We start from the raw sequence: 22,558 nt of genomic DNA, 5'->3' as shown, positions 1-22,558 counted from the left end.
CTGGAACCCAGATCTTCTTGGCTGCCAGAGTGGCTCTCTATCTACTAATAATTAACATTTAGACAGAACTAAAAGGGACCTTAGAAGCCATAAATTTCAACCTCTTATTGACAATAGGCAATTCAGAAGAAGAATTTATTCATGTAAATCCATATTGAATGAAAAGTCTCTCTCAATTTCTGATAGGTAGTAACCTAAGCCTGACCACAGCCATTAGAATTACCTTATTTGCTAATGTGTGTTGTGCCACACCCAAATACCAAACCATTGAATGATACCTGTTGGGCAAGTTCCAATTACTGAGCCAGTTGCTGTGTAAACAATCAAGTTTCATATGAAAAATATTGATCTGGTTTACCTCAGTGAGGTTTCTACACAGATCAATCCCATAATGCTGGCAAATGACCATATATGCTAGAATGCCATAAGGACAGGACCCTGCTGTTATACTTATGACCTCTCCCTCTCTTATCTCATATAGTTTTACTAAAATTATTTATGCTACTTCACTTTGGCTCTTGATTCCCTTATATTTTCCCATATCCCCAAACTTAGATCCTCTTGTCAATATCACCTTAATTTAGAGAGAAGGAAAATGAGACCCAGGGGTACTGAGAATTGCACAAGGTCACCATCTTAACTTAAATTTTATGGTTAATTTTATAAATGAAACTATAGATTGTAAGAACTATACAGACAAGGATTGCTTTTTTACTCTATTCTCTTGTTAGACTTTACTATACATGTGTGATAAATAAACGAAAGGGGCAATTAACTGCACTTTAGTTACTTTAATCATTTCCAAGAGAAAGAGTAATGTTGTTAGTCAATATGTAGTTTTATGTAGGGAGTATTGCAAGGTTATACTAAAGAAACACTTAGAGGAAAAAAACAGCATATGCTTCATGTCCACTTATATGACTAATAATAGTATTGCAATAACTTCTCTGCCACACTGGCAGGTACCATCCTGTTGTCTCACTAAGGAAAGTTATATAGAGGGAAGGAAGTTGTTTCCATATACTCAAAACCAGGAAAAGATAATGCTCTTCAAATTCTTGCTTTAGAATTTACTAGATGAGATTTTAGGGGGGATAATCACAGGGCTCTAATCATGTAGTGAATGAATGGATGGAATGACATTTAAGTTTCCTATTTACAAAACATTGAACTAAGCACTGGGAATCCAAATAGAAATGCAAGATTGTCTGGTTTCTTGAAGTTCACATTCTTTTTGGGGGAAACAATACATGTAGGAGGTTTTAGCTATATGCCAAGCACAAAGATATAGCTGTTCTTAGCATCTAACTGAGAAGCACAAGGCTATGCATCATCTTTAATGTCCTTTTCACGGAACAAAATCATATCCATTTCTGATGCTGAACCTTTTGACAATGCAAGGGAACTTGATGGGGGTAAATATTTTATGGGTCTTCATATTCTGAGGCAACTTAAACACCTATAGGAACAGTTACCAGTTTGTATCTATACAATCGTTTACTACTTGGATGAGGGTTGCAGGGCTAAGGCAGAAGCAAAGTCTTAGGATTTGGAGTGGGGGAAGATGCTGTTTAATTATTCTGTGACTGACCTGCACTTTGGTGGCAATTATTGATAAATTGGTGATGCTGGAAGTAGGTATGTTTCATCCCTTCTCCAAAGAGATTGCTCCCCTGCATAATGTTGTGGGGGTGAGGATGGCTTCAGAGCAGGCAGTCTGATTGATGCTTCTATTACTTGGATATGATAATTGTAATTTTTACATTGTTTGATGTTTTTGTTTTAATCATAACTATCCAAAATGGATAAATACACTCTAAATCATCCTAATGCCCATAAAGTATATAAGCTAAGAGACAATATTTTACTTAGTCCACTATTCTGACCTATGTAAATGCTCACAGCTCCTGATTGAATAAAACCCCTTAAAAACGAGTTTTTCCCTTTATGCTACCTCATATAGTCAACTAAGATCCTTTCACATTTTCTCATTCTGATAAAGCAACTCTTCCTACTTAATCCTCACTCAAATTAAGTACTTTTTTTTCAAGGTCATCTTATATTTTATTGACTTAGCTTGGTGAATAATTAAATATTATATACCTGCTTCCATTTGACGAATTCAAATGAATTCATACATACCTTCTTCCACAAATAAGTTGGAAATGGACTTTTGGTATAGGCTTTGATTATTAACATTCCCTGAAGGTTTTTTTTTTTTTGTTTAAAATAGGATTTATTTATTTCTAACATTTTTTTAAAAAATGAGTTCCAAATTCTCTTTCTACATCGAGCTCCTCTCCCACCCATTGAGAAGGCAAGCAACATGATATCAATTATGCAAGTGAAATAATGCAATGCATATTTCCATATTATGGAAATGTTGAAAATCATGCAAAAATGTTTTCCAAAAGTTGTAAAAAAATGTTAAAAAGCAAGAAAGATAATGAAAGCAAAAAAGTATATATCCTTCAATTTGTACTCACACTTCATCAGTACTTTCTCTGAAGCTGGAATGTACTTTTCTTTATCAGTCCTTTAGAATTATCTTAGATCATTGTATTGATCAGAGGAACTAACTCTATCACAGCTGATCATTATTATAATATTCCTGTTATTGTGTACAATGATCTCCTGTTCACTTCACTTTGAATCAATTCATGTAGGTCTTCCCACTTTTTTTCTAAACCCATGCTGCTTGTCATTTCTTATAGCACAATATTATTCCATCACACTCATATGCCACAACTTCTTAAGTCATTCCCCAGTTTGTGGGTATTATATCAATTTCTAATTTTTTGCCACCACAAAAAAGAGGCTACCTGCTTCAATTTTCTTGATGAGTTCATCCCATTTGTAGTCACAGTTGTGATTTTCAACTGTGCATTTCCCTCCTTCCTAATTTCTTCTATTTATCCTCTCTCTTTAAATCCTGTCCCTCCTCAAAAGTATTTTTGCTTCTAAGCACTGCTTCCCTTAATTCTTCTTTTTTATTAAACACCCCCTTTCCTTTATCCCCCTTTATTCCTAATTCCTTGTTAGGCAAGACAGATTTCTATACCCAAATGAGTGTATATACATATTCTTCACTCTTTTGATGAATTCTGATCAGGGTGAGGTTCAAGCATTACCCACCATTAACACCCCCAATTTCTCTTCCTCTGTAAAACTCTTCCTTGCATAATTCTTTTATGTGATGCAATTTATCCCTTCTCTCTTCTCCCCCTTTTCCCAATGAATCCTCTTTTTCACCTCTTTTTAAAAACTAATTAAAAAATTTCCCTAAAATGGCTAGACCAATTTATAGCTCCATCAGCTTTGTGTTTATCTTATTTTAGTAATTCCAATTCCAATTACTTTTTTTTTCCATTGGAAAATTTTATGTATGTTTTACACCCTTAGAAAAACAATCTGGAGGTGGAGCCAAGATGGCAGAGAGAAGCCAGCATGTTGCCTGAGCTCTCCTTCTGTTCCCTCAAAAAGAACATTAAATCAAGCCTCTGGACAGATTCTGAAACTACAAAACCTGCAAATAGAGAGACATAATCTTCCAACAAGATATAATTTAGAAGACTTCAGGAAAGGTCAGTCTCACTCAGGCAAAAGGGAGGTGCAAAGCACTGCAGCAAACACAATGCAGTGCAGTGTGGAGGGGGTCAGGGAAAGTCAGCAGGAAGCTGTAGGCCACAGCTGAGCAACTGAGGCCCCTGGATCCTGACTCAGCAAGCTGGTGGTACAGCAGGCCTGTGGTGAAACCCACAAGCACCAGCTATGAGGGTAGGCTGCCAGGTAGAGGGCACACACAAGACAGGCATGACCAGGCTTGGCCATGCCAGCACCCTGGGATTAAGCCCAGGATGGAGAGAAATCCATAAGTCAAAGAGGCCTCAGTGTAGAAAGCCAGTGACTCAATCCCTATATCCCAGCACAAGAAGTTTAAAAGAGGGACTCTAGTGCCCCCAGAGTAGACTTCAACTTTAAAAACAAAGCAAAATAAACTGCAATATGAGTAACAAGCAAAAAAGAGATCTTAATATTGAGAGCTGTGTCGACAGGGAAGAGACAAACACAAACTCAGATGAGAACAATGCTCCCAAATTGCATACATGTGAATCCTCAAGAGGGAAGATGAATTGGTCTCAAGAAAAAAAAAGCCATCTTGGAAGAGCTCAAAAAGAATTTAAAACTTAATTGAGAGAGGTAGAAGAAAAAATGGAGAGAGAAATGAAAGCAACACAAGAAAATTATGGAAAAAATCCAGCAGCTTGGAAAAGGAAGCACAAAGATTAACCGGAGAAAAAAAAATCCTTAAAAAAATTCATTTGGCCAAATGGAAGAAAAAGGTGCACAATCTCAATGAAGAAAACAATGTCTTAAAAATTAAAATTGGACAGTGGGAAGATAATGACTCCATGAGACACCAGGAATTAGTCAAACAGAATCAAAAGAATGGAAAAGTAGAAGAAAATGTGAAATGCCTCATTGGAAAGACAAAACAGATCCAAGAGAGACAATTTGAGAAATATTGGACAGTCTGAAAGCCTTGATCAGAAAAAGAGTCTAGACACCACATTCCAGGAAATTATCAAGGATAATTGCCCTGATATTATAGAATCAGAGGATAAAATCATCATTGAAAGAATCCATCACCTCCTGAAAGAGACCCCAAAAGAAAAACTCCAAGGAATAATGTAGCCAAATTCCAGAATTATCAAGTGAAGGAGGAAATACTCCAAGCAGTCAGACAGAAGCATTTTAAATATAATGGAGCCACAGTCAGGATTGCTCAGGATATGGCAGCATCAACATTAAGGGATCACAAGGCTTGGAATATGATATTCTGGAAGTTGAAGGAGCTTGGATTGCAGCCAAGAATCTATTACCCAGCAAAACTGATCATTCTCTTTCAGGGGAAAAGAAGGACATTCAATAAATTGGGGACTTTCATGGTTTCCTGATGAAAAGATAAGAACTGAATAGAAAATTTGATCTTAACATACAAGACTCAAGAATTTAAAAAGGTAACCAGGGAGAAAAAGTTACTCAATAAGGTTAAACTGTTTACATGCCTACATGGGAAAATGATACTTATAACTCTTGAGAATAGCATATGTATTTGGGCAGACAGAAGGATTGTACACAGAGGGTATAGATATAACTTGTCTTTAATGTGATGATATAAAGAAAATTAAGGGGTTAAAAAAGGAGTTTATGTGGAGAAGAGGAATGGGGAGGTGGAATGGGGTGAAATATATTATATGAAGAGGTGAAAAAACCTATTAAAATAGAAGTAAAGTAGGGAGGGGTGAACATTGTTTCAACCCTACTCTCACTAGATTTTATTCAAGGAGGAAAAAACATATATGTTAATTTGGATAAAGAAACTTAGATATTTCCTTAGGGAAGTTAAATGGAAAGGGGAAAAGGGGGGACTGATAGAAGGGAGGGCAGAAGCAAGGGAGAAAAGTGTAAAGAAAAGGGAGGGGGGCTGATAAAAGGGAGGGCAGATTGGGGGAGGCAGGGGTAAGAAGCAAAATTTTGGTGAGGAGGAATAGGTTGAAAGAAGGGGGGGAAGTACAAATGGGTTAATAGAATGGAGGGGAATAGACAGTTAGTGATAATAACTGTGAATGTGAATGGGATGAACTCTGCCATAAAATGGAAGCAAATAGCAGAGTGGATTAAAAACCAGAATCCTGCAATATGCTGTTTAAAAGAAACACATTTGAAGGCAGAGAGATATACACAGAGTAAAGGTAAAAAGGTTGGAGCAGAATATATTATGCTTTAGCTAAAGTAAAAAAAAAAAAACAAGGGTAGCAATCCTTATCTCAGACTAAGCAAAGGTAAAAATATATCTAATCAAAAGAGATAAGAAAGGAAACTGCATCTTGCTAAAAGGTACTATAGATAATGAAGTAATATCAATACTAAACATGTACGTGCCAAGTATAGCATCCAAATTCTTAGAGTAGAAGTTAAATGAGTTACAAGAGGAAATAGACAGCAAAACTATCCTAGTGGGTGATCTGAATCTTCCCCTCTCAGAATTAGATAAATCTATCCACAAAATAAATAAGAAAGAAGTGAAAGAGGTGAAAGAGGTGAATAGAATGTTAGAAAAGTTAGACATGATAGATGTCTGGAGAAAATTGAATGTAGATAGAAAGGAATATACCATTTTCTCATCAGTACATGGCACATATTCAAAAACTGACCATGTATTAGGGCATAAAAGCCTCATAGTCAAAGGCAGAAAGGTAGAAATAGGAAATGCATCCTCAGGTCATGATGCAATAAAAATTACATGTAATAAAGAGCCATGGAAAGGTAGACTGAAACTTAATTGGAAACTAAATAATTTCATTCTAAAGTGGTAAAACAACAAATCATAGAACCAATCAATAACTTCATCCAAGAGAATGACAATAATGAGACAACATACCAAAATCTATGGGATGCAGCCAAAGCAGTGCTTAGGGGAAATTTTATATCTCTAACTGCTTACTTCAATAAAAAAGAGAAAGAGGAGACCATTGAATTGAGCATGCAACTTAAAAAGCTAGAAAAAGAACAAATTAAAAATCCCCAATTAAATACTAAATTAGAAATCCTGAAAATTAAAGGGGAAATTAATAAAATTGAAAGCAAGAAAACTATAGAATTATTCAATAAAACTAAGAGCTGGTTTTATGAAAAAACAATAAAATAGATAAACCATTGATTAATTTGATTAAAAAAAGAAAGAAGAAAAGCAAATTACCAGTATCAAAAATGAAACGGGTGATTTCACCATCATTGAAGTGGAAATTAAAGCAATAATTAGGAACTGTTTTGCCCAAATGTATGCCAAAAAATTGACAATCTAAATGAAATGGATAAATATTTACAAAAATACAAACTGTCCAGATTAACTGAAGAGGAAATAAAATCCTTAAATAAACCCATATTAGAAAAAGAAATTTAAAAAGCCATTAATGAACTCCCTAAGAAAAAATCTGCAGGTCCAGATAAGTTTACAAGTAAATTCTACCAAACATTTAAATAAAAATTAATTCCAACATTATTCAAATTATTTGGAAAAATAGGTGAAGGAGTTTTTCCAAATTCCTTTTATGACACAAATATGGTGTTGATGCCAAAACCAGGCAGAGCCGAAAGAGAGAAAGAAAATTATAGACCAATTTCCCTAACAAATATTGATGCAAAAATCTTAAATAAGAAATTAGCAAGGGTATTACAGCAAGTGATCACCAGAATTATACACTCTGACCACGTGGGATTTATAACAAGAATGCAGGGCTGGTTCAACATTAGGAAAACTATTAATATAATCAACCACATCAATAAGAAAACTTACCAAAATCATATGATTATTTCAATAGATGCAGAGAAAGCTTTTGACAAAATACAGCACCCATTCCTAATAAAAACATTATTCATCTTAGAAGTCGGTGGAGCTTTCCTTAAAATATTAAGCAGTATTTACCTAAAATCATCAGCAAGCATTATATGTAATAGAGATGTTAGAGGTCTTCCCAATAAGATCAGGGGTGAAACAGGGATGTCCATTATTATCTCTATTATTTAATATTGTACTAGAAATGTTAGCTTTAGCAATAAGAGAAGAAAAGGGAATTAAAGGAATTAGAATAGTCAAGGAGGAAACAAAACTATCACCCTTTGAAGATGATATGATGGTATAATTAGGGAATCCTATAGGATCAACTCAAAAATTACTTGAAATAATTAACAACTTTAGCAAAGTAACAGGATATAAAATAAATCTACATAAATCATCAGCATTTCTATACATGACCAACAAAGTCCAGCAGCAAGAGATAGAAAGAGAAATTTCATTTAGTTACGGTAGGCAATATAAAATACTTGGGAGTCTACTTGCCAAGACAAACCCAGGAACTCTATGAACATAATTAAAAAACACTTTTGACACAAAATCAAACCCGATCTAAATAATTCGAAATATATAAATTGCCCATGGATAGGCTGAGCTAATATAATAAAAATAACAATTCTACCTAAATTAATTTATTTATTCAGTGCCATACCAATCAGACTACCTAAAATTATTTTTTAGAGCTAGAAAAAAAATAACAAAATTCATCTGGAAAAACAAAAGGTCAAGAATATCAAGTGAACCAATGAAAAAAAAATGAACAAGAAGGTGGGTTAGCTGTACCAAATCTGAATTTCTATTATAAAGCAACAGTCATCAAAACTATTTGGTACTGGCTAAGAAATAGGGTGGAGGATCAATAGAATAGGCTAGGCACAGGAGAAACAGTAGTAAATGCCTTTAGTAATGTACTGTGTGATAAATCCAAAGACTCCAGCTTCTGGGATAGGAACTCAGTATATGACAAAAACTGCTAGGAAAACCTGAAGATAGTATGGCAGAAACTAGGCATAGACCAACATCTTACACCTTATACTAAAATAAGGTCAACATGGGTACATGATTTAGACATAAAAGGTAACTTAGGTAAATTAGGAGAAGAAGAAATAGTTTACCTTTCAGATCTTTGGAAAGGAGAACAGTTTATGACCAAACAAGAGATAGAGAATATTATGAAATGAAAAATGGATGATTTTGATTACATTAAATTAAAAAGGTTTTGTACAAACAGAAGCAATGCATCCAAAATTAGAAGGGAGGCAGAAAGCTGGTAAAAAATGTTTAGAGCCAGTACTTCTGATAAAGGCTTCATTTCTAAAATGTATAGGGAACTAATTCAAATTGATAAGAATCCAAGAAATTGAGGGAATGCCCATCAATTAGGGCTGAAAAAGTTTAGGTATATAAATATAATAGAATTCTAATGTGCTGTAAGATATGATGAGGAGGCAGATTTCAAAGAATCTTGGAACGACTTGCATGAATTGATGCCGAGTGAGATGAGCAGAACCAGAAGAACATTGTACACAGAATCATCAACATTATGTGTTGATCAACTGTGATAGATTTTATTCTTCTCAACAATACAATGGTACAAGATAGTTCCAAAGGACTCATGATGGAACAGGCTCTCCAAATCAAGAAAAAAAGAACTGTGGAATATGAATACAGATTGAACCATACTGTTTGTTTTGGGTTTTTTGCTGTTTTTCTTTTTTTAGGTTTTTCCTTTTTGCTCTGATTTTTCTCTTTTAATATGACTAATACACAAATGTGTTTAATGTGATTGTACATATGTAACCTATATCAGATTCCTTGCTGTCTTGGGGAGGTGTGGAGGGAGAAGAATGAGAGAGAAAAAATTGAAACTAGAAATCTTATAAAAACAAATGTTGGGGGCGGCTAGGTGGCGCAGTGGATAAAGCACCGGCCCTGGATTCAGGAGTACCTGAGTTCAAATCCGGCCTGAGACACTTGACACTTACTAGCTGTGTGACCCTGGGCAAGTCACTTAACCCCCATTGCCCCGCAAAAAAAAAAAAAAAAAAAAAAAACCAAATGTTGTGGGTAGCTTGGTGGTGTAGTGGATAAAGTACTGGCCCTGGATTCAGGAGGTTCTGAGTTCAAATATGACCTCAGACACTTGACACTTACTAGCTATGTGACCCTGGGCAAATCACTTAACTCTCATTTCCCTGCCAAAAAAAAAAAGTGGTCACAGACAAAAACAAATGTTGAAAACCATCTCTGCATGTAACTGGAAAATAATAAAATACTTTAATAATTTCAAAAGAAAAAAGAATACCAGGATTTTCTCTCTTGTGTTTTTGTCTTGCTTCCTCATGGTCCATGATGCCAGTTGAGGTTGTAAGCCCAAAGAACCTAAACAGATGTTATGGTAGCAGCTTATTCTGCCACTTTTCCAAACCTTTCAATTGAACATCAAATCTGGGGCTGATTATACCACACTTGTTTAATCTGCCTGTGAGGTTCATTCCAATTCTTCCTGTTCTGTGATCATCCATGATCTCAAATTAGCCAATATAACCATGCCTCATCATCACAGTTGAGAACCAGATGATTATTTTAGAGCATGGCCTAATGAGAACTTGGCATTTTCCTCATTTTTCTGCATCATTGCTGCTTTCGAGAGCATCTGCCAGGACATTCATGTGCAGCATGGTGGTAACACTTCAAGGTGGCAGACTTCCAATAATTAAAAAAATAACATTTTTATTTCATGTTTTGAGTTCCAAATTCTATCCCTCCCTAGCTTCCTTCTCTCCCCCTCCAGATGTTAAGCAATCAGATATAGATTATATTGTTCAATTATCTAAAACATTACCCATTCATAATTTTGTATAAGAAGACGATTAATAGAAAAAAATGAAAGAAAGTGAAAAATAGCATGCTTCAGTCTGTATTCAATCAATATCAATTCTTTCTCTGGAAGTGGATAGTATTCTTCATCATTAATCCTTTATAATTGTCTTGGATCATTTTATTACCAAGAAAAGCTAACCCATTCACAGTTCTTCATTGAACATTATTGTTGTCACTATGTACAACATTCTCCTGTTTCTGTTCACTTTCCTTTACATTGGTTCATGTAAGTCTTTCTAGGTTTTTCTGAAATCATCCTGCTCATCTTTTCTTATAGAACAATAATATGCTGTTACAATCATATACCACAGCTTGTTCAGCCATTCCCTCATTGATAGGCTGCCCTTCAATTTCTAATTATTAGCCACCACAAAAAGAGCAAAAATAAATATTTTTGTACAAATATGTCCTTTTCCCTTTGTATGGTTTTGGAATATAAATTCAGCATTGGTATAGCTGGTTCAAAGGTTATGGAATCTTATAACCCTTTGGTCATAGTTCCAAATTGCTCTCCAGAATGGTTATATCAGTTTATAACTCCACCAATATTGCATTAATTTTCCAGTTTTCTCACATCCCCTCCAACAACCAATTTTCCTTTTTTGGTCATATTAGCCACTCTGATAGGGTTGTTTTAATTTGTATTTCTCTGACAAATAGTGATTTAGAGCATTTTTTCATATGACTATAGACAACTTTGATTTCTTTTTCCTGAAAACTGCCTGTTTATATCTTTTGATAATTTATCTTTTGGGTAATGACTTTTTTTTATCAATTTGATTCAATTCTCTTTACATTTGAGAAATGAGGCCTTTATTAGAAATACTTGTTTCAAATATTTCCACCATTTTCTTGCTTTCTTTATAATTCTGTTCACATTGATTTTGGTTGGCAAAGCCTTTTTAATTTAATATAATCAAAATTATCTCTTTTCCATTTTGTAATGCACTCTATATTTTCTTTGGTAATAAATTCTCCCTTAGCCATAAATCTGACAGATAAACTATTCCATGATCTCTTAATTTGCTTATGCTATTATTACCCTTTATGCGTAAATTATGTACCCATTTATTCCTTCTCTTGGTATACACTGTGAGATGTTGGTCTATACCTAGTTTCTGCTATACTATTTTCCAACTTCCTAAGAAGTTTTTTGTCAAATAATGAGATTTTGTTCCAACACATGGGCTTTTGCATTTATCATATATTAATTTACTGTGGCCAATTACTGTAATGTAATTTGTATCTAATCTATTCCACTGATTCACCACTCTGTTTCTTAGCCAGTACCAGACTGTTTTGATAATTACTACTTTTTGATATATGGTTTGAAATCTGCTTCAGCTAGACCACCTTCTTTTTTACTTTTTTAATTGATTCCCTTGATATCATTGAGGTTATCTTCTTGCAGATGAATTTTATTATGATTTTTCTAGCTCTATGAAATGATTTCCTATGGTTTGTTATGGCACTGAATAATTAGATTAATTTAGGAAGGATTGTCATTTTTATTATATTGATTGGGCCTACCCAGGAGCATTTAATATTTTTCCAATTACTTAGATCTGACTTTATTTGTGTGAAAATTTTATAGTTGTATTCATATACTTCCTTGGTTTGTCTTAGAAGGTAGACTCCCAAATATTTCATATTGTATGCAGTTATTTTAAATGGAATTTCTCTCTTGGTGCTGCACTTTGTTGGTGACATATTGAAATGCTGATGATTAATGTGGGTTTAGTTTGTATCCTGCAACTTTGCTAAAGTTTTTTTAATAATTTGACCTTTTCAACTCTTTATATCTTTGGAGATAATTTCAAAATAATAATTGACTCATTCTTCTAAGAGTCTAACTTTTAACATCTCATGATAATGTTCTTAAGAGTTACATGTAGAGGTGGCTAGGTGGCACAGTGGATAAAGCACTGGGCCTGGATTCAGGAGTTCCTGAGTTCAAATCCGGCCTCAGACACTTAACACTTACTAGCCGTGTGACCCTGGGCAAGTCGCTTAACCCCATTGCCTGTAAAAAAAAAAAAAGAGTTACATGTACAATGATGTTCTCATTTATTAATAAAAACAGTTTGCCCTTAAGTACCTTATCATTTCTCTTTCATGTTTGCCTTTTTATGCTTCCCCTGAAGCTTGTGTTGGAATGCCAACTTTTCTGGAATGCTTGAAAGTCCTTTATTTCATTAAATCTCCCCTTCTTTACCCTGAAGAATTATACTAAGTTTTGCTGGTTAGTTATTTTTGGTTGTAATCCTACTCCTTTGAACTCTACAATATCATATTCCAAGCCCTTTGGTCTTGTACCTTGGTACCTCCTAAACCTTATGTGATCCTGGTTGTGGTATCATTATATTTGAATGGTTACTTTCTGACTACCTGAAATATTTTCTCCTTAACCTGGGAGCTTTGGGATTTAGCTATATTATTCTTGGGGGTTTTCATTTGGGGATCTTTTCATTATGTAATCAGTGGATTATTTCAATATCTATTTTAAGATATCGAAGCAGTTTTCCTTTATAATTTCTTAAAATGAGATGTAGGCTCTTTAAAAAAAATCATGATTTTCAGGCAGTCTAATAATCATTCTCAAATTATCTCCTCAATCTATTTTCCAAGTCAATTGCCTATCCAATGAAAATTTTCACATTTTCTTCTTTTTTTTCATTGTTATGACTTTAATTGTTTGTTGATATCTCATGGAAACATTAGCTTCCACTTGCCTAATTCTAATATTTAAGCCAATGCCTCCTAAAAAAGGTAGATTGGACACAAGCCCAAGAGTTCCTGAAAGAGTTAAATAAGGGGATAAGAGTGTTAAAGGCAAAAAAAGGAGAAAAGAAATGAGAGGGATGCAGGAAAATTAAGTTTGTTAAAAGAGATACAAAAATATCATGAAAATATCACCTTAAGAAAGAGAATTGGCCAAATGGTAAAAGAAGTATAAAAATGCACTAAGAAAAGAATACCAAAAAAAAAAATTCAGAATTAGTCAATTGGAAATGTTACTCAAGGCTGTGTATGAGCAGTGGCATTGGCAACAAGTACCTTGTCCTACACCCAGTGTTAGCTCTTGTCCCCTGTTATCTGTTTTATATTTTGTTTTGTTTTGTTTTGTTTTGTTTTGTTTTTTACCACTTGTCTAATCCCCTTACTGTCTTCAGGCTGAGAGCTCACAAATCACCTGGTGCTTCTGGTGCTGTTGCAGCCTCCTCCAAGACCCAAAGGTGGAGTTATTTCCATGTGTATTCTGTGCTGGACACCACCCCAATGTCACAGGTATCTCCTCCTGACCTTCTAAATTTGGGGCGGCTGGAAAAATACCTCACTTTACCTTTGTGTTGGCTATGCAACTTCAGAATTAAATATGACATATTTTTCTTTTCTTATTATTTTTTACTTTATTTTATTTTTTTAAATTTCATGTAAAGATAGTTTTCAACTTTCATTTTTCTAAGATTTTGAGTTCTAAATTTTTCTCCCTTTCTCCCTTCTCTCTCCAAGATAGTAACCAATCTGATATAGGTTATATAGTACTATCATATTAAACATATTTCTACATTACTCCTATTGTAAAAGAAAAATCAGAACAAAAGGGAAAAAACATGAGAAAGAAAAACAATAACAAAAAAAGTGAAAATAACATGCCCCAAATCTGCATTCAGAGTACATAATTCTTTCTCTGCATTTGGAGAGCATTTCCTATCATGCATCTTTTAGAATTTTCTTACATCTTTGTATTGCTGATAAGAACTAAATCTAGGGGCAGCTAGCTGGCACAGTGGATAGAGCACCAGCCCTGGAGTCAGGAATACCTGAGTTCAAATCTGGCCTCAGACACTTAACACTTACTAGCTGTGTGACCCTGGGCAAGTCACTTAACCCCAATTGCCTCACTAAAAAAAAAAAAAAAAAGAACTAAATCTAAAACAGTTGATCATTGCACAATGCTGTTGTTACTATGTATAATGTTGTCCTGGTTTTTCTCACTTAGCATCAGTTCATATAAGTATTTCCAGTTTTTTTCTCAAATCTGGCGACTCATCATTTCTTATAGCACAATATTATTACATTTGTATACCACAACTTGTTCAGCCTTTCCTCAATTGATGGACATCCCTTAAGTTTCCAATTCTTTGCCACCACAAAAACAGCTACTATAAATATCTTTGTACATGTAGGCCCTTTTCTATTTTTATTATGTCTTTGTGATATAGACCTACTAGTAGTATTGCTGGGTCAAAGGGTATTGGCATGTTATTTTAAAGTTGTTTCAAAGGAGTATGTTGTGAGAGTTTGGCTGTTTTGCTGCCTTTATTCTGCCATCTTGGCTCAGTTCCCCTCTAAATCTATTATTGATAATTCACCGTAAGAACTTCTCTTACATATCTGTTTCATTAGGAATGCTTCCTCTCAAATCTGTCATGAAAGACCTCAACCAAATATACTTTAGAGTATATAATTTTGCTGCCTAAACCCCAACTTTGATAATTTTCCCCTTGACACATCTCCCTCCACCTTTGTTCTGGATGAGTTTGTTACTTCTGTGGGGACAAACTTCTATTTATTTATATTGCTGTATTTCATGTAAATATTTTTTCCCCAAGTTTTGAGGCCAATTTAATCAAAAGTCTATTCAGTTATAATACTGGACTTTCTCTATCAATTCTAGTTGTGCTTTGTCTCATACCCACTGTTGTGCAGTCAATCCTCAACAATTGAAGATTTAACTTTTATGACTCCAAGCATTCATGTGATAGAATCAGTAACCTCATTCTCACTTTCATGATAACAACCTCACATTTGTGGCTCTGCACAGAGTTGCAATTCATGCACGTTTGTGGAGTGGCTTATATCCTACTAGGTGCTTCACTGATCTTGTTTGGTCATCCTACTATTTTAAAGAGCTCTCTGTACCTTCATTGCATATTTTCAATGTTTAACCTTAAAACTCAAGTTTTACGGGCAGCTAGGTGAAGCAGTGGATAAAGCATTGGCCTTGGATTCAGGAGGACCTGCATTCAAATTCAGTCTCAGACATTTGACACTAGCTGTGTGACCTTGGGCAAGTCCCTTAACCCTCATAGCCCCTCAAAAAACAAACAAACAAACAAAAAAGACAAGAAAACTCAAGTTTTGTGTTGCATTCATGCCTCCAAAGCAGTATAGTACAAATCCTTCGGGCTCTAAGTCCAAGCATTGTCCTTTGGGCTCTAAGTCCAAGTCATTGATGAAGCTTAGTGAGAAAATAAAGGTATTAGATAAAGTTCATGCCAGAATGTATACAGCCACTGTCAGCCATGAATTTTGTGTTAACAAACTGATGATTTGTTATATCTACAAAAAGGAGGAAATTATTCACAGAAGTGTTCATGAATTTACTTCAGAAAGTACAAAAGTGCAATGAGGAAATTGAAAAAATGGGGAAAATGGCTGTTTGTGAGTAAATGAGTTGGGGAAGAGTGAAACACTGTGGTCAGCAAGGCAGTCATCCACTTGGAGGCCCAATAAATTTATTAGCATGTAAATAAAGCCAAAGAAAAATGTTAAGCCTTTTGAGGTTGGACAAGACTGGGCTTATCATTTGTTGTCATGGTAAGGTTTAAAAATGTTCAACTTTCTGGTGAAGCTGGTTCTGCTGTTGCTGCAGTTGCTGCTAATTTTAGAACATGTTGATCAAGCTCATTTAGGAAAAAAAAAAGTTATCAACTGGAAAAAGTGTTTCATGCTGCTGAGGATGAGACTAGTATCTCTCAGAAACCTGTAGGAAAGTACATGCATATACATAACAAAAGCCATTGTCAAATCCTCTAGGTTCTAGGCTTTTAAGTATCCTTTGACCCTACCAATGCCAATGGACCAATGCCAGTGACAACTTCAAGTGTAAGCCACTGATAATCTATCAAGCCCAAATATCAGGGTTTTTAATGGAAATAAAGCCAGAATGCCAGTGCATTGGTACTGGAATAGAAAGGCATGGATGGTTGCAGAGATCTTTTAGGACTGGATCAACAACTTCCTCATTTTGTAGTTAGAACAGTATCTGCTGGGAAACTTGCATTCAAGTTTCATTAAATACTCAGGGACACACCAGATCATACTCATAAGCATCTGAAAAATGCCCATGAAAATGAAATGGAGAAGTGGTTTTTATGGCCATACACCACCATATTATTGATCTAGTCTACACATCAGGGAATCATAAAAGCCTTCAAGTTCCTTTATAATAGGAAAATCTACCATCATGCCTGTGATTACTTGTAAGCAAACCAAGAAACCACAATGATGGATTTTAGGAAATCTGTCAATGTGCATCAAGTCAGCACTACATTAGTTTGGTATGGGGAAAAAGTGTGGCCTCCTTGTATCTGGGATTTTGATGACTTTTGATGTTGTGATGAATCTGTGAGGCAGAATGATGATATAATCACACATTTGGTGGATACCATTAGAGATAAATGGTTCAAGGCAATAGAAGGAGATATTTCTGACATCCCACAGGAACAACGCCAGGAGCCGACTAATGAGGAGTTAGATGTTATGCCTCAGGAATCTCTTTAGGAAAGTGAAAATTATGATGACAAACAAGTTACCAAGATTGTGTCACTAACAGTTTCCAAACTTGTAGGGTGGCTTGGCATAATCAATCAGATGGCTAGAGATATCAAGGTTGCCAATCCCACCATTGAGGGAAGTCTCAAGGTTTAAAATCACAGTGGAAAGTAAGGTTCAGGTTTAAAATGTTTTTGTTTCAAGACTTTTATTTGCTGTATAGGATTTATGGTACCACAGATTTCATGAGTTATAAAAAGTGAATATTGCCTGAAATATGTTTTTTTAAGTTGAACTATTCACACAAAAGATCACAGAATTCTCGGGAATTACCAGTGAGAAGAAATGTTTTGCATGTTACCTGTTTTATTTTGTGTACTCTGCTTTATGGATTATTTCCTGGATACTAGGTTCAGTAAAGAAGATATTATCAGAATTAATATTTCATTATAAAAATTAATTGCAGAAAAGTATATTTTAAGCAATCTCCAGAGAGAGATTACAGTTTTGATGGCACAATGATGGTTACAACCTGTATCTCACAAATATGTTCTTCCCTATTATTCTACTTCCTTCATTGAAAACTCTGACATTCTTCATTCTACAACTTCATATTATCCTGTCCCTCCCTACACTACATTCCATTTCTGTCTACTCTTCACTATAATCATGACCTCAAATCTCTCTGCCTAGAAATAATTTAACAGGTACTTAACCCTGCTCTAATTTTAATTTCTTCTTTTTCAAATCTCAGTATATTATAAACCAGTTATATGCCACATTATACTCTCAAATTTCTTTCCCAATCCTTGCCCTTGAGTCAATATTGATTGAAAAATTTCCACTCATTCTCATATGCTGTTATACATAGTTGGAGGAAATAATGGATTGAAATTGGCTGGGGTACAGGAAAAATGAATGCAACCTAACCTCAGCTCAGATTATTTTTTCAATCATCATTCTTCTTGATTTCTCTGCTTTATTTGACATTATTGTCTCCTCTCTGTGTTTTCCAGACACTACATATTCTTAGTTCTCTTCCAGTATTTCTGGCAACTTTCCTATCTTCTTTGCTGGATCATTATCCATATAATTCCCTATAACTGAATGTTTCCCCAAGGCTCTTTTTTTCTTTCTATACTCTTTTGCTCTCTAAGTAACCTCATTATTTGATTATCATGACAATGCAGATAGCTCCAAGATCTGTACGTACAGTCCTAGTACTAACTCACCAACTTTCTTTTAGACATTTTACACTGGCTGTCATGGAGATATCTTGAATGAAACACATCTACCTTAAAACTCATCTTTCACAAAAAGTCCTCACCTCCAACAAAAGACAAAATTCTTTATTTCTGTCAAGGACACCATTATCCTTCCATCTTCCTAGATTCGTAACCTCAGTGGTATCTTCAACTCTTCCCTCTTTTCATCCCACCTATTAAATCATTTATAAATCTTGATTTGTCTCCAAAACATTGTTAGCATCCAACCCCTTCCTACTCACCCAACTACTATGTTAGTTCTGACCTTTATAACTTCTTTCATGGATTATTACAAATGACTGATCATTGGTTTCTCTGTCTCAATTCTTTCCCAATTTCAATCCATCCTCTTTACTAGTGTCAAAATGTGAATATCTGTTTGTCACTCCTCTTCTCAATAAAGATCAGTGACCCTGGGCAAATCACTTAACCGCCATTGCCCTACCCCAAAAAACAAACCAAAACAAAAGTGATTAGGAAATGTTTGGGGAAAATAAATATAAAAATACAATATAATTTTAATTTGTGGTTTTATAAATCAATATGGGCTTGCTGGGATTCACTCCTATTTAAATTTGCCACCACTGATCTAGGTGACACCTAAAGTCCCTTGAAGCTTTAAATGGATCATAGCCATAGTACGAAGTAGAATGTAATGAATGCCTCAGTATGGCATAAACAAAGTACTATGGAGATTTTGAGGTGGGAGAAAGGGGATCATGGAAAGTATTGTTCCTGCTGTTGGGTTTTCTGAAATAGTCTTTGATTTGAGACCTGGGAACAAATGCAGCTGTACACCATAATGATGAGGTGAATTTGGCAAAAGAATAAGGAGGAATTGGATTGATTAATAATATGCTTATGCACATTTTAAATGTGAGAAGATTCAGTAGTTTTCAACAAAACAATATGAAATACCCACCTGCCCTACAATCCACAGATACACATGCACACAAACCTCAGCCAGTTTCTCCAGGGTTCCATGGATCACAATCTGAAAAATCCTGCATTATGTATACACTACTCTTTGCCTCTCTGTTAGCCAGCAGGGCCTCAGCAAATTTCAGGTGAGAGACTCCTGCTGCTGTAACATGTCTGATGTTCTAGTTCTCAGAAACAAAACACAAATTATCTAAATGGAAAGCATCCCCTGGGTGAGAAAAATTCAGGTTCCGTATTCAACCGTTATTTATTAGATTCACATAGCTCTGAGCCAGACCCCAGTCAGGAGGCCTTTGTTTCCCATATAAGCCTGGAAACATTATGAAATTGTTGCTATTATTTCTTTTGTGTTGTTGTTAGCAACAAGCAATTTTCTAGAACCAGAATTGTAGAAGTTGTCGATCTGAATGGATAGAGTGAGTTTCTTCCCTAAGAATTCCTTATACTAATGAAATCACATTTTTAAAAGTCCATGATCAGCCAAGCAGTTTGCTGGGTATTGAGCAAAATGAAAAGGTACCTTTCCTCTATAGATGTAGCCAATATATTCAATGTCTATAGAATGTCCACCTAAAAGTACATATAAAAACATTAAGAAACCAAAGGAGGACTATAGAGAGGGCATCTTTCTTTATACCTTGAATTCTCCTTTGTTTTGTTTTGTTTTGTTTTTACTACTCATAACAGTGCACAGTAGTGGAAGTAAGGCCAGGTAGTGGCAGAGCAGAAAAAGATGAATACATGTACAGTAGAAGGTTGGATCAAAGAGGAAGAAAAGGAAGAAAAAAAATAATGGAACAACAAAAAGCATACTTCCTTAAAATGAAATACCTTCCTTAGGAAAGCCACGGATGTCTACCCTGAGCAAGAGAAAAGTTTTTATCAGTGGGAGTTTAGCCTCCAGCATCCACGGTTTACTCTGCTCAGTCTGTTTTAAAGGAGAGACGGAAGCTAGAGCAGAGCTAGATGAGGTTAATTGGGAGGGCTGGAGATGCAGAGGGCAATACTGTCTTTAAAGGGCAATGATAGACTCAGCTACACTTGGGAGCTGCAAAGAACATGCTATTCAATATTCTTTCTGCTTAGAGTGGAACTATGGTAGAATAATGGGGGAGCAGGAAGGCATTCTCCCCTCCATAATCCCCTCACCCTATTCCAGTTTAAAATACTCATTACAAAGAAAATGAAGAGTGGTTTCTAAGGAGGCAATGCCATTTAATGGAAAGATCACTGGCCTAAGAACCAAGGAGACATTTTAGTCCTGAACTTGTTAATAAGAAGTTATAAAGAATCAGCATTTAAGAGTAGGAAGGTAATATGCCCCTCATCCTCATCTTACAGATGAAGACAGAAGCTGAGAGCCAAAAGCTGATCAAAATTTTGCCTCAGCATGGGCAATTTAGAAGCCACTTACAACACTAAGAGTATACTTCCTTCTTTCACTGGTTTCACCCTTGTGGCTTCAACCTTATTCCAGTACAGTCACATTCTGCCTTCAGCAACTTAGATACCTTGTATGATCCTGAGGTGATGTTTTTTCCAATGTAAGAGGACATAGCCCAGGTGATACAACTCAACTGTTCCCTGCTATCCCCCCTTCTCCCCTCCCCTGCCCTACATAATACCACCTTTGGCCCCATGTGTAAAAACTGTTAGTTATGGCTCTGAGTAAAGTAATTTGTCCAAGTTTCCATATCAAGTTAAGTTGTGATTTGAACCCAGGTCTCCTGATTCACAAGTCAGTGCTATTTTACTATAATATGCTGTTATGAGAACTTGATCAACTCAGATAACTTCTATGAGTTTCTTTTTTTTTTTTTTAACCAGTGAAATTATAGGGAGGAATGAAATTATTTCTAAGGTCCTTTCTAGCATTCTGGGATCAACAATCACACCACTTTCTAACATTTAACCTGATTTTCTTAAAAGGAGTGAGGGAAAATATCCTATCATTAAGGGAAGGAATGAAATTCTAATATGTTCCTTTGCAGATTTAATTATTGGGAAAGGCTTACCCATGCCTCTCTTCATTCCCTCAATCACTCAGCAGTGCTTAATGGCCCAGCTCTGAAAAATTCCTCAAGCTAGAAAAATTTGAAAGGAAATTTGACTGAAATGTGCCACAGATATCCTTTTATTTATTTTCTTTTGCAAGGCAATGAGAGCTAAGTGACTTGCCCAGGGTCACACAGCTAGTAAGTGTTAAGTGTATGAGGCCAGATACGAACTCAGGTCCTCCTGAATCCAGGGCCAGTGCTTTATCCACTGCACCATCTAGTTCCCCCACCCACCCACCCCACCAGATATGCCATTTTTAACCCAAGACAATATATAGTGAAGAACTGTGATTATTATATTATTAATTATGGGGCCTTTGTTTCTTTTGCTATAATATGTATTTCTATACTGTCCATTTGTCTTTATATTTGCAACACTTAGATCATCACCTATCCCAGGGTTCTTAACCTTTTTAATTTCATGGACCCCTTGGGCATTTGGATGAATAGAGCCTTTAGAAACCTTAGGGAAAAAAAGTTTTAAATGCATAAAATAAAATACACAAGATGATAAAGAAGACAAATACTATTAAAATATAGTTATTATAATATAAAAGTATATTTCTGATTATAATGATATAGTGTAGTATTTTTTATCAGGGAGATAAATCATGAAATCTGATTAAAAAAAAACTGTTTTTATGCCTTCCCTAATTGATTCAAGAATAATATTGCATTTCTTCAGCCATCTTTGCTTGTTTCCTTCCAGATGCCAACTAGACAATAGATGGATATTACCACATTTTCATGAGCCATGAAATCATTTGACAACCTAGCTTAATTTGAAAATAAGCCATAGTCAATGCTATAATTTTGAATTAAATCTCCTATGACTCTACAAGAGTAAAATACAAAATATCCAGTATGTTGGGGGGACAGTTCAAATAGTCACATACATTAATGTAATATAACTTGTCTTCTAGGGTGAGTGGTTAGGAAACCATGGACTTCTTTTCTAAGACAAAATGCTACATTTTCTTCAGTCCAAATTAATTACCAATGAGTGGTCTCATCAATTTAAACCAGTGAAATAAGTGGGGGAGAAATTGGGTATTAGGAGAATGCTGAAATAAAATCTCTATAGCAATGATGTAGGCTCTCTCTGTGTGTACACCAAGAAAGATCAAAGCTACAAATAATTTTTCCTCAATCAAAAAGTTATCATATGATCTAGTTCTGAGGTGCTGAATTTTATTTTCATTGGTAGAGTAGCTTACATGAAAAACATGACAAATATTGACCTCTTCTCCAATCTCATATATAGGCCAATCAGAGCCATAGCTAGGAGTTTTATTATTGAGACAAGAACCACAAAATTTGACCCCTCCAAAAAAACCATAATGAGTGGTACCTTAACATTATATTTTTAAAAGATAAATGCATTTATGCAAGGACATGGAAAAGGTATAGAAAGAGTATCAGGGAAATTATCC

The sequence above is a fragment of the Dromiciops gliroides genome, chromosome 1 (genome assembly GCF_019393635.1).
Source record: "Dromiciops gliroides isolate mDroGli1 chromosome 1, mDroGli1.pri, whole genome shotgun sequence".
Taxonomy (NCBI): Eukaryota; Metazoa; Chordata; class Mammalia; order Microbiotheria; family Microbiotheriidae; genus Dromiciops; species Dromiciops gliroides.
The sequence above is the reverse complement of the archived record's forward strand: the minus strand, read 5'-3'. Positions refer to the sequence as shown.